We start from the raw sequence: 9,884 nt of genomic DNA, 5'->3' as shown, positions 1-9,884 counted from the left end.
TGTATTAGAGCAACTTGACCTAAGTAAATGCTGAAAATCTTAAAGCTATGTTAGAAGCTTTTCTCTTGCTGTTAGGAAGTAATGTCAACATTATGAAGAATACTTTTACCTTCGAGGTTTCATCTTCATTAAATGCAATTGCACCAGCGTTAGCCGCTAAGTCTTGTCATGAGAGGATATCTGCTCTTTTCTATACTCCTGAGTTGTCAGCAGCCAAACAAGCTTATAAATTGCTCTAGAGAAGTTAACATTGCAACTAACATCCTAAAGCAAGATTGGAATATACAGCTGCTCTCAGAACTTTCTTTTTTTTTGGGGGGGGGTGGAGGGGGGGTTATATAGTGCGAAATCAACCCCAAGGTATCAGAGTGCTATGTATGTAGGGTGACCAACCGTTTGAAAATTTCACGGACCGTCCGTAACTTGGATCTCACGCCTATTGTCCATGATCCCTTTAATGGAAGCCTTTTGTCCTTAATTTGGTGGGCCTCTTCCTGCCTCATTCTATGGCAGAACATTCAGTCAGGTGAAAGATATGAACAAAACGCCCATGCTGCTAGGTGACAATCCAGTTCATCAAAACGTGGTGAAACACGTTTTAAACAAAGGGTCATGGGTCTTTCACTGTCTCATCATCTTAAAACTGATGCATTTTCAATGTTCTATTCAACAAAGCCATGGTTGCTGCTTTTTTTATTTTATGCAACAAGCAACCATTGACAAAGCCACTAATTCTGGCTTGTAGGTGTAACCCTACTTGTTGTGTGATATATTTGGAAGAAATAACAGAAGAAGCAAATTACTAGTCGGGCGGCACACTATGCTGAGCACAGATTTTTAGCTTAGGTGTTTTAAGCCACGTCATTATTTACATCGAACACCCCCTTTGGAGAGACCCCCCAGTTTTTTCATACCACTTAAAGCCCTGGAAACAACACCATGTCACAGTGGCACTGTGCATTATGCACGACTGAATGACCACTTTTTCGGATTTTCTATGTGCAGGGGCATATTGAGCCCTCCCTGCCTCACCCCTTGCTTTATAAACTACAGCAGGGGTGAAGTCCTTGATGGGCCTCTTCTGTCTGCAACTCTGCAGACAAAAGCTGAGCTCATAGTTAATGTGACATGGTATGTAATTTAAGGGATGGGTGGATGGCTGGATGGATTAGTGAAAGGGTGAATGGATGGACGGATGACTGAGTGAAAGGAAGGATGAGAGAAAAGGTAAAAAGATGTATGTATGAGTGGAAGGGTAGATGGATGGGTAAAACGATAGATGGATTAGTGAAAGGATGGATGGATGAGTTAAAGGGTGGATGACAGGCATGTAAATGGGTGGATGAATGAGTGAACTGATGGATGGATTTATGAATTGATAAGTGAAAGGGTGAATGGATGGATGGATGAGTGAAAGGGTGAATGTAAGGCTGGATGAGTAAGTGAAAGGGAGGGTAGATGGACAGAAGGGTGGATAGATGAGTAAAGGAGTGAAAGGGTGAATGGATGAGCAAAAGGATGGATAGATGAGTGAAGGAGTGAAAGGTTGGATTGATGAGAGAAAGGATGGATGGATGAGTGAAAGGATGGATGAGTGATAGGGTCAATGGATGGATTCAAGAATAGATGATAAGATGGGTGTGTGGATGGAAGGATGAATGAATTGCTAAATGAAAGAGGGATGGTGAGAGAAAGGAAGGATGGATGGATGGATGACTCAAAGGGTAGATGGGTGGAAGGATGAGTGTCTGGGTAGATGAACGAGTAATTGAAAGGATGGCTGGATGCGTGAAAATGTAGATGGCTGGATGGATGAGTGAATCCATGGATGATTGGAAGAGTGGATGGATGAGTGTACAGATGGATAAGGTGAAAGGAATAATGGAGGTATGGATGAGTGAAAGGGTGGGTGCAGGGATGGATGAGTGGAATGATGAATGGATTGAAGGATAGATGATAGATAGGTTTGCAAATTGTTGAATATTGATATGGATGGGCACACAGACGGAAGGACAGAATGAATGGTGAAAGACTGACTGATGGATGAAAGATTGATTACACCTTGTAACTCCCTTTATCTTAAGTACATTTCCTATAGATTAACTTTCACATTTATATGTAAAAAGTCTATATGTAATATGTTTGTGATGTAATGCACTCCGACACCCTGTCCTACTTAGTTGGGATGAATAGCACTATAAAAGAAATTAACTACACATAAGTGAGGGTCCATGTGAAGAGGAGGGTCACCATTGGAGGGTGGTAGCAAGGCCAGATTGCCCAGACCGGGCATCAGGCGTTTCCCTGGGAGGCTAGAAAGGTGGGGGGAGGGGCAGTTTTGGTACCACAAAAAGACCTTCACATTTGCCCAAAGCTGCACGCATACTGAAAAACCATGAAGGACACAATTGTATCAACCTAATATAAACTTCTTTTCACTTGCTCTTCAGTGGTTGTCTATTTACTTACTTATATGCTATTGTGCGACCTCTTCTGATGTGTCTGTAAAGCTTACATTTTGTCCTGAATTTTGACCTCCTGTCCTGAATTTTTGTCCTGAATTTTGACTCTTTGTCCTGAATTTTTACACTCACCGTCTTGAATTTGCACCCATGCCAGTTGGTCACCCTATAAACATGTGCACCAGTCGCATTCCAGACTAACACATTCATTTTGTTAGGGAGGGGAGATTATGTGATTTGCCCTGAATCACTGAATGTTGAGCGTCCCTACGAGACTCGAGCATGGTTCTCCAGCTTCGAGGTTGGACGCTCTAGCTGTTAGGCCACATTTTTTAAACAAACATCAAAGAACAGTTGCATTTCTAAGCATCGCACTTGCTTACTACCAATAATGTTTGTTGTCAAAAGTTTTAAATTCTTATAGTCGTCACTGGTTCTGGAAGTGCACTACAGACTGTTTCGCCTTCTCTATCAAAGTTTTTTACGATAAAATGTGGACAATCTGCCAACCTTACTCCATCCGGTCACCTCAAGCATCATTTGAAGACATGATTTCAGGTCCCATTGAAACACTGACCACGTTCACGCCTGCCTCCTTACATGGTACAAAAATAAGTTAGGATCAGCAGAAAACCCTTGTCCAGACAATATTTTTCAGCCTACAAATTGCATTATGTCTTCTTCTGTCTTTTAGCTCGTACATTTTTCAATTCTGTCTAGCTCACTCTTTTAAATTGGAAATTGGCCTGTGTTCTCCCTTTTAAAAACAGCTTTCCTACATCCACGAGTGTTAGGGAACTCAGGGGCATATTAGCAAGGACCTTGTTAAAATGATCGCAGTTTTAGCAGCAGGAAACTGCTTCTAAAAAGGTGATAATGGGCTTGCTAATATGCGTCATAGAATTCCAATAGGAGCCCAGGTTAGATGTCCTGCACTAGATGACATTGCACATTGTTCAACAACTCATCTTATATTGTGCATAATACAATTTCAAAATAAGGACTTACATATTGACAGTGCTTTCATTTGCAGCCTGAAAACTCGGAGCACTATCGATGCATATCACTAATCCCCACTGCATCAACCAGGATTCAGTTCTGCCACTGCCTGGTTACACACATAAACATTCGCAGTGATCACATTAACTAATTGTGCTTTCTTAAGGTAGAAAAGTGAATGTCCCACCAATTAGTTTAAATTGCATCTATTTTTCATTTAAGGGGAGTACTTATATGTGTTTACCTGAAGGTGGAAGGCCAATACAATTGTTACAGACTATTGTGGTTTTTTTTAGCCTCTTCTCTGAACCTGCTAATACACTCACTGTTCCTGACCCGTTACACTCTGATCATAGTTTCAAAACTTTAATATTCGCTTTGACCACTGACTACCACGAGTTTTGACTTGACTGTTTCATATTAGATGTTTATTCTACGGTGGTGTTGCCTCTAACTTTTTTTTAAAGGACAATCTCCTAATATGTTGCAAAGTAGATTGATAGAAAAAATCCCATACTTCTCCAGGAGCTTAGTAGAAGCGACTTGAAGATGAGATATCTAAATGCTATGGAATATGAAAGAGAAAGGGAAGCCAGTCAAAAACATAGTGTTCTTTCTTACTGCGAACGCCCACTTATGAGGGGCACACAGTTATATTTAACGCTGTTAAGAAACACCCAACATAGATTTTATTTAACTAGGCTAAGGCTGGGTACCCTACATCATATATTAGCATTTCCCAGATTGGGTAAGTGGTGTTATAAATTCCTGACCTGCCCATGTGATGGAAAGTCTCCACAATCCATGCTGCTTTTTACACTTTTTTGTAGTTTTTTTAGGGGTATCCGTAACTCAGATTTAAAATCCCTTTTTCTATCAAATACGCTTTTTAATTATAAACATGCCTTTAATTTTGTATGCAGTCTAGAAAATGTGATAACTACGAATGTTGTTATTTGATATATACACCTTGCAATCAGGAAAAGCAAGGATTATTCACGCCTGGATGCATTGGTATATGAAAAGCCTGATGATTATTTTCAGTTTTGTCCTCAATCATTTTCCTTGATAAGTAATGGCACTTTGCACTTTATGTATTTTTATGCACTAGCACCATGTATCCTACATCTGGAGGCATTGTTATATGAAAAGCCTGAAAACTATTTTAGATTTGTCTCCAACTGGAGAACTGCAGCCTTAAGGCTCGGCGGCGCAGGGTACGCCTGAAATCCCCGGGATTCATCTGCATTGTCTAAACAGAGACACGGACTCTTCGTCTGGCGTAGAAGATTGTATTTATTAGCTGCAGCTAGTACAGTGGTCTTAGAAGTCGTCAGTACAACGAGGTTCAAAAGAGACTGCCACTTACCTCTGTGGCACACAGGTTTATATACGATACAATACAATGCAAAAATGCAATCACACAAGAGCATGAGCTATAGGCAAACGTTATAGACAATGTTTTAAGACCAAAGCAACTCAAGTTCCCGGTTCTGTTTGTCACTCGACCCCTTAAGTAAATCACAAATGAATCCACACAATTCGATTTACAAGTAGAGAAAACACAGCTGCGTGTTGTAGAAGGACAGTCATGAAACAGGAGAATGCATGAGACATGTAACGAAGGACAGCAGATAAGATAACTTAGAGGAAACAATGGTGTAAACCAACACATAGTCCGGACGGGGATTAATCAGCTCAGACAGGAATTAGTGTACTCGGCCAGACCCTGTCACTCATTGATAAACAGAAGCAAAGAAGCCACCTGACACGCAAAGGCAGAAACGACAAAAACATTGCGTTCACCGAGCTGCCTGAGTGAGGGCAACATAAAATGGCGGCGATCACAAAATGGAGGCTGAGCATGAATGAATTCGTAATTTACAGAACCTCACAACCTTCTATCTCCATACACAGTAGCACTCTGCACTTTATGTATTCTATGCACTAGCACCCTGTATTCTGTGTATCTTTATGATAGAGTATTTTGTACCTATTTCATTGTACTGTATTGTGCTATTATGTATATTAGTTTGTATGCGGTGAGAGTCTATGGAATATGCTGTCTCTTTTTTAACTTGGTGGATTTTAAATTGTGTTTAAACTTTAATTGTAATGTAGGACTTTTTAGCTGATCTTCTTTGACTAGTATGCTTTTATGGTGGTATTTCTTGCACCGAATAAAGCTGATTTTGACTTGACTTGACTTGAAAAGACAGTCATATAATCAATGTTATAATTGTATTAAAAAAGACAGGAGCCCAACAAATCACACCTTCTAACCACATGCAAGTTGGTAAGAAATCTTGCCGCTAAACGAAGCATTTTGTTAGTTGTTCCGATCCCTGGACGCTCATATTTGCCAAAAGAATTTGCACAATGAGATTAAAAAACATAAAACCTCTAGCGGCTTTGCACTAGTTTGAAGTCTGTTCCTAGTCAGCGGCAGCCTTCCCCCGGCCGAGTCACCGCGCGGGACGCAGCGCAGGTAGGTTTCCTCAGGGAGGACTTTGTTCTAAATAAAAAACGAGGGAAGGTAAAGCACAGAGCTGCGGCCAGCGCAGCACATTCCTCCGGCAATGTGCTCCACTGCCAGAAAAGAACCGCTGACACTGCCTTCACTCAAACCGTCAGAAAAAAACAAATCTTGAAAAAAAGCAGTTTTTCAATAAATAATGTGCACACACATTACCCACTCACACGGAATTGGGACCGCCACTTAAGCGAATAACATGCGAAAAAGCAGTGCATTGGCAGGTGTAACTCGGGGCATGGTCGAGTCTCCTGTGTTAACAAAGGAGTTTACAATTTTGAAAGGGGTCAGCAGCCTCACTCATGCAAGTCATCTGTATTCTGTTCGTTGAAGTCGTTTTATATGAAGAAAAACACTTGCAATCCATGTGCATTGCACACAAAGGCCTCCATGGAGACGCTCCCCTATTCTGTAGATGACATGCTACTTTGTGCCCAAGAACTGAGGGCGATTCCTGCTCTATCTTGTTTTAAGAATAGGTTTTAGACCTTCCTCTTTAGTCTTTAATCTGCTTTTAATTAGACGTCTTGCAGATAACGCCAACAGATCCATGTCATTATATTGATATGTAATGGTACAATTTTCTTTTGTTTCGAGAAATTTGAACCTCAGCAACAACAAGTCTGACTTTGCAGCAAGGACAGGATCAGACAGGGACAAAAATCGATAATAAAAGTGGCCTAACCAGATAGCTGAAAAGTGGCCCACATTTTCAAATCAGGCCAGTTCAGAACTTACAGCATAGGCATTTTTTAGGATATGGGAGATTGCATGGATTTGTGTTTACTCCAGGCAATATTTGTGGTAATATTGGGGAAATCAACAGTAAAAAAATGGCCACCTGGCCATGAAAACAGGCCCAAAGCTGGTAAAAAACCGATCTGCACTGTCTGGTTGTCCTATAGGCCAATCCGACCTTGCTCAAGCACCGTATATACCCTCCTGCCTAAAATTATCTAAAAGTCTGTTCTTTAAAGTGACCTAAGAGTTCTTCTATCATCCACAAGAAAGCAACTGTATCAGGTACTATGCGAGCGTCTCCTTTATGAACATTGAGTTCCACCCATCATGCACTGTGTTGGACTTGTCCCTTTTTGCAGGGTTATCCCAAAACGTCTTGCTTCTTCCTGACCTGTGTTTGTTGGCTGTAGGACTCTGAGCACTTTACTACTGCTATTCAGCGCTAAAGTGCATATGCTTTCTGTGTAACGTGTTTTCATGATTGGTTATCCATGATAGGCATATTTGATTTACTAGTATGCCCCTGGTAAAGGGCACCTAGTGTGCCAGGTCCTGTAAATCAAATGCTACCAGTGGACCTGCAGCAGTGATTGTGCCACCCCCATGAGTAGCCCTGGAAAGGTGTGTGCAGTTGTTAACTGCTGTGTCAACTTGACAAGTGCACCCACTTGCCAGGCCCTAACCTTCCCTTTTCTTACATGTAAGGCACCCATATGGTAGGCCCAATGTACCCCCCTGGGCAGGGTGCAGTGTATTTGAAAGGTAGGACAGAAACTGGTGTGTGTGATATGTCCTGATAGTGACGTCCTGCCAATTTCGTTTTTCAACACAGAAAGGCTATCTTGCCCCAATGCTAAGCAGCATTGAGCCCTATGGTGCATTGACACCTTCCAAGATGGTGCCCAATTAAATCCAGAGTGTTTATTGCTTTGGGTCAGGTGTCACACTCATTTCCAGCATGCATCGTTCATCATCACCAAATTAACGCTCACGATATATGGAACTAGGTAGTGATTTGTAAAACAGTGGAGTATTTTATGAATCTCACTGCACGTTCGGTCAGTTCTAGTGTTGTTTTAGGAAGCATAGATTATTTCGAGCATTGAGGAATAGGGCTTCACGACATTATCCAAAATGGCACCCATCACGGTACGCAGTGTATACAGCCATCGTTTACTTCTATCTTCCATTCAGCAGTCTCGCGGGAATTCCTCTGCGTTCATGTTTCAGGGCGGTGTTTTAATCGCCAATTGAATGTATTTCGGGACCGGATTGAGAAATTGCAGGCAGTTGAGCAGCGCACATTATTACAGTGTTCGGTGAGTTGAACATGAGTGTGGCTTTTTTAGTTGGTTAGCAATTAGTTGAGTGGGTACACTAAAATACAGTGGGCCTCATTTATGAGGCGGTGCGTCACTTTTACGCCGCCGGTGCGTCACTTTTTTATGACCCACCAGTTGCGTAAAAAATGTGCCTTGTTCCGCCATATTTATACAGTGACGCATCTAGGTAGATGCAGCACTTTGTAAACCCCTGCGCCACATTATACCTGCGCCAGGTATAATGTATGCAAGGGGGGGCGTATTGACGCAAGGAAGGGTCGTAGAAGTGACGCAGTGAAATCTATGAGATTTCACTGAGTCACTTTTAGAACACCGTTGCGTCAAAATCATGTGCCTGCCTCACAACAGGCGTAAGACTGACCCAGGCCCTTTCACATGGGGCTTGCCCCATCTGAAAGGACGCATTGCTGGAGTTGCGTCACTTTTGTGACACTCTCCAGCAATGCGTCACTTTTGCGCTTACAGATACGTCAGAAATACTGACGTATCTGTAACTACTTGCGACATGATGCATCATATTATAAAAATGACACATCAGGAATGTCGCAAGGAGTGCGCACTGAGAAGTGACGCATCGCTGCTTTCACGCAGCGATGCGTCATTTCTCATAAATGAGGCCCAGTGTTTTCATTTTTAGGGTAGATAGGTGCAGCAGTTATAATCAGCGGAAGCAAACAGTTTGCTTCAGCAGTGTTGCCGAGGAGTTTATTTCCGATTGGCTAGGCTTCATCGTAACCAATATTTCTCTTTTCATCGCTACAGACATTGCACTTTTCACGAGGTAACTACCCACTGGGTATCGAGATTTGTAGACATCATTGTGATCCCTGATTTTAGAGCTCACGGTGTTATACTCTTTTTTTCTACAGTTCACGTATCAGAGTCTTGATCTTTGAATTTTGTGAAACATGCTAGACTGGCATTCTACATATTGTAGTAGGTCTCAGCTGCAGTCCACTCTCCCAGCTTTATTAATAGCATTTTTCATACTAAAGGGCGAACACTGATGGCATCTTTTATTTCATTTAGCAGCCACGAAAATCATGTTGGATAATTGTTCTTGTGTTTTCAGTTAACTCACAGCTTTTACGTAAGTTTCTCATCGAATTTTCTTAAGTTAGTTAGTCACTATTCTTAATGAAAAAACGAATGGCACATGGGGCGCCAATCTTTGTACATGTGAGAACACTTCACAATTCTTTTGGTCTATTCTTTTTTACCCATCCAAGAGCATGATTTTCAAATATTTTTTGGCACATTTTTCAAGTTACTTTTCTCTTCTGGTATTGCTTTGTGAAGCATCCATATGAGGATTTCTGTTCTACCCCTAAATACGAGAAATGATGTTTCTAAGTACATATGATATATAAGTCACAAATAAGGTCTGGATTTTCATAAATGTTTTTATTATTTTTTCAATAGTGCCCCTGAAGAAGGGAATGAGTAATCCCGAAATGCATTGGGCATGGCTGCATTTCCCAGGATTATTGAGTAAATGTAAATTTTTCTTTGAATGTTCATGAGCTTGTACAATATTTAAGTCAAATGCAATTAATGTTTTGTTTATGTAAAGCATTTATACCAATTTGTTTGGGTTAACAACATAAATGCATCAGTAGTGGTTTATTTTGGATGATTCATTTTGGTGTCAAGTTATAACACATTGAGTAACTTTAATATAGTCATACATGCTGTCCACCCCGTATACTGGTGGTTTTTCTACCAGAAGTTTGTACTTGTTACTAGGTTGGCGGCCTTGACACTGTGCTGCACGCATTCCCTCAGTTGAATTTGAATATAGTGATT

Source organism: Lissotriton vulgaris, chromosome 8 (assembly GCF_964263255.1).
Source record: "Lissotriton vulgaris chromosome 8, aLisVul1.2, whole genome shotgun sequence".
Lineage (NCBI taxonomy): Eukaryota > Metazoa > Chordata > Amphibia > Caudata > Salamandridae > Lissotriton > Lissotriton vulgaris.
This window is presented reverse-complemented; position numbering follows the sequence as displayed.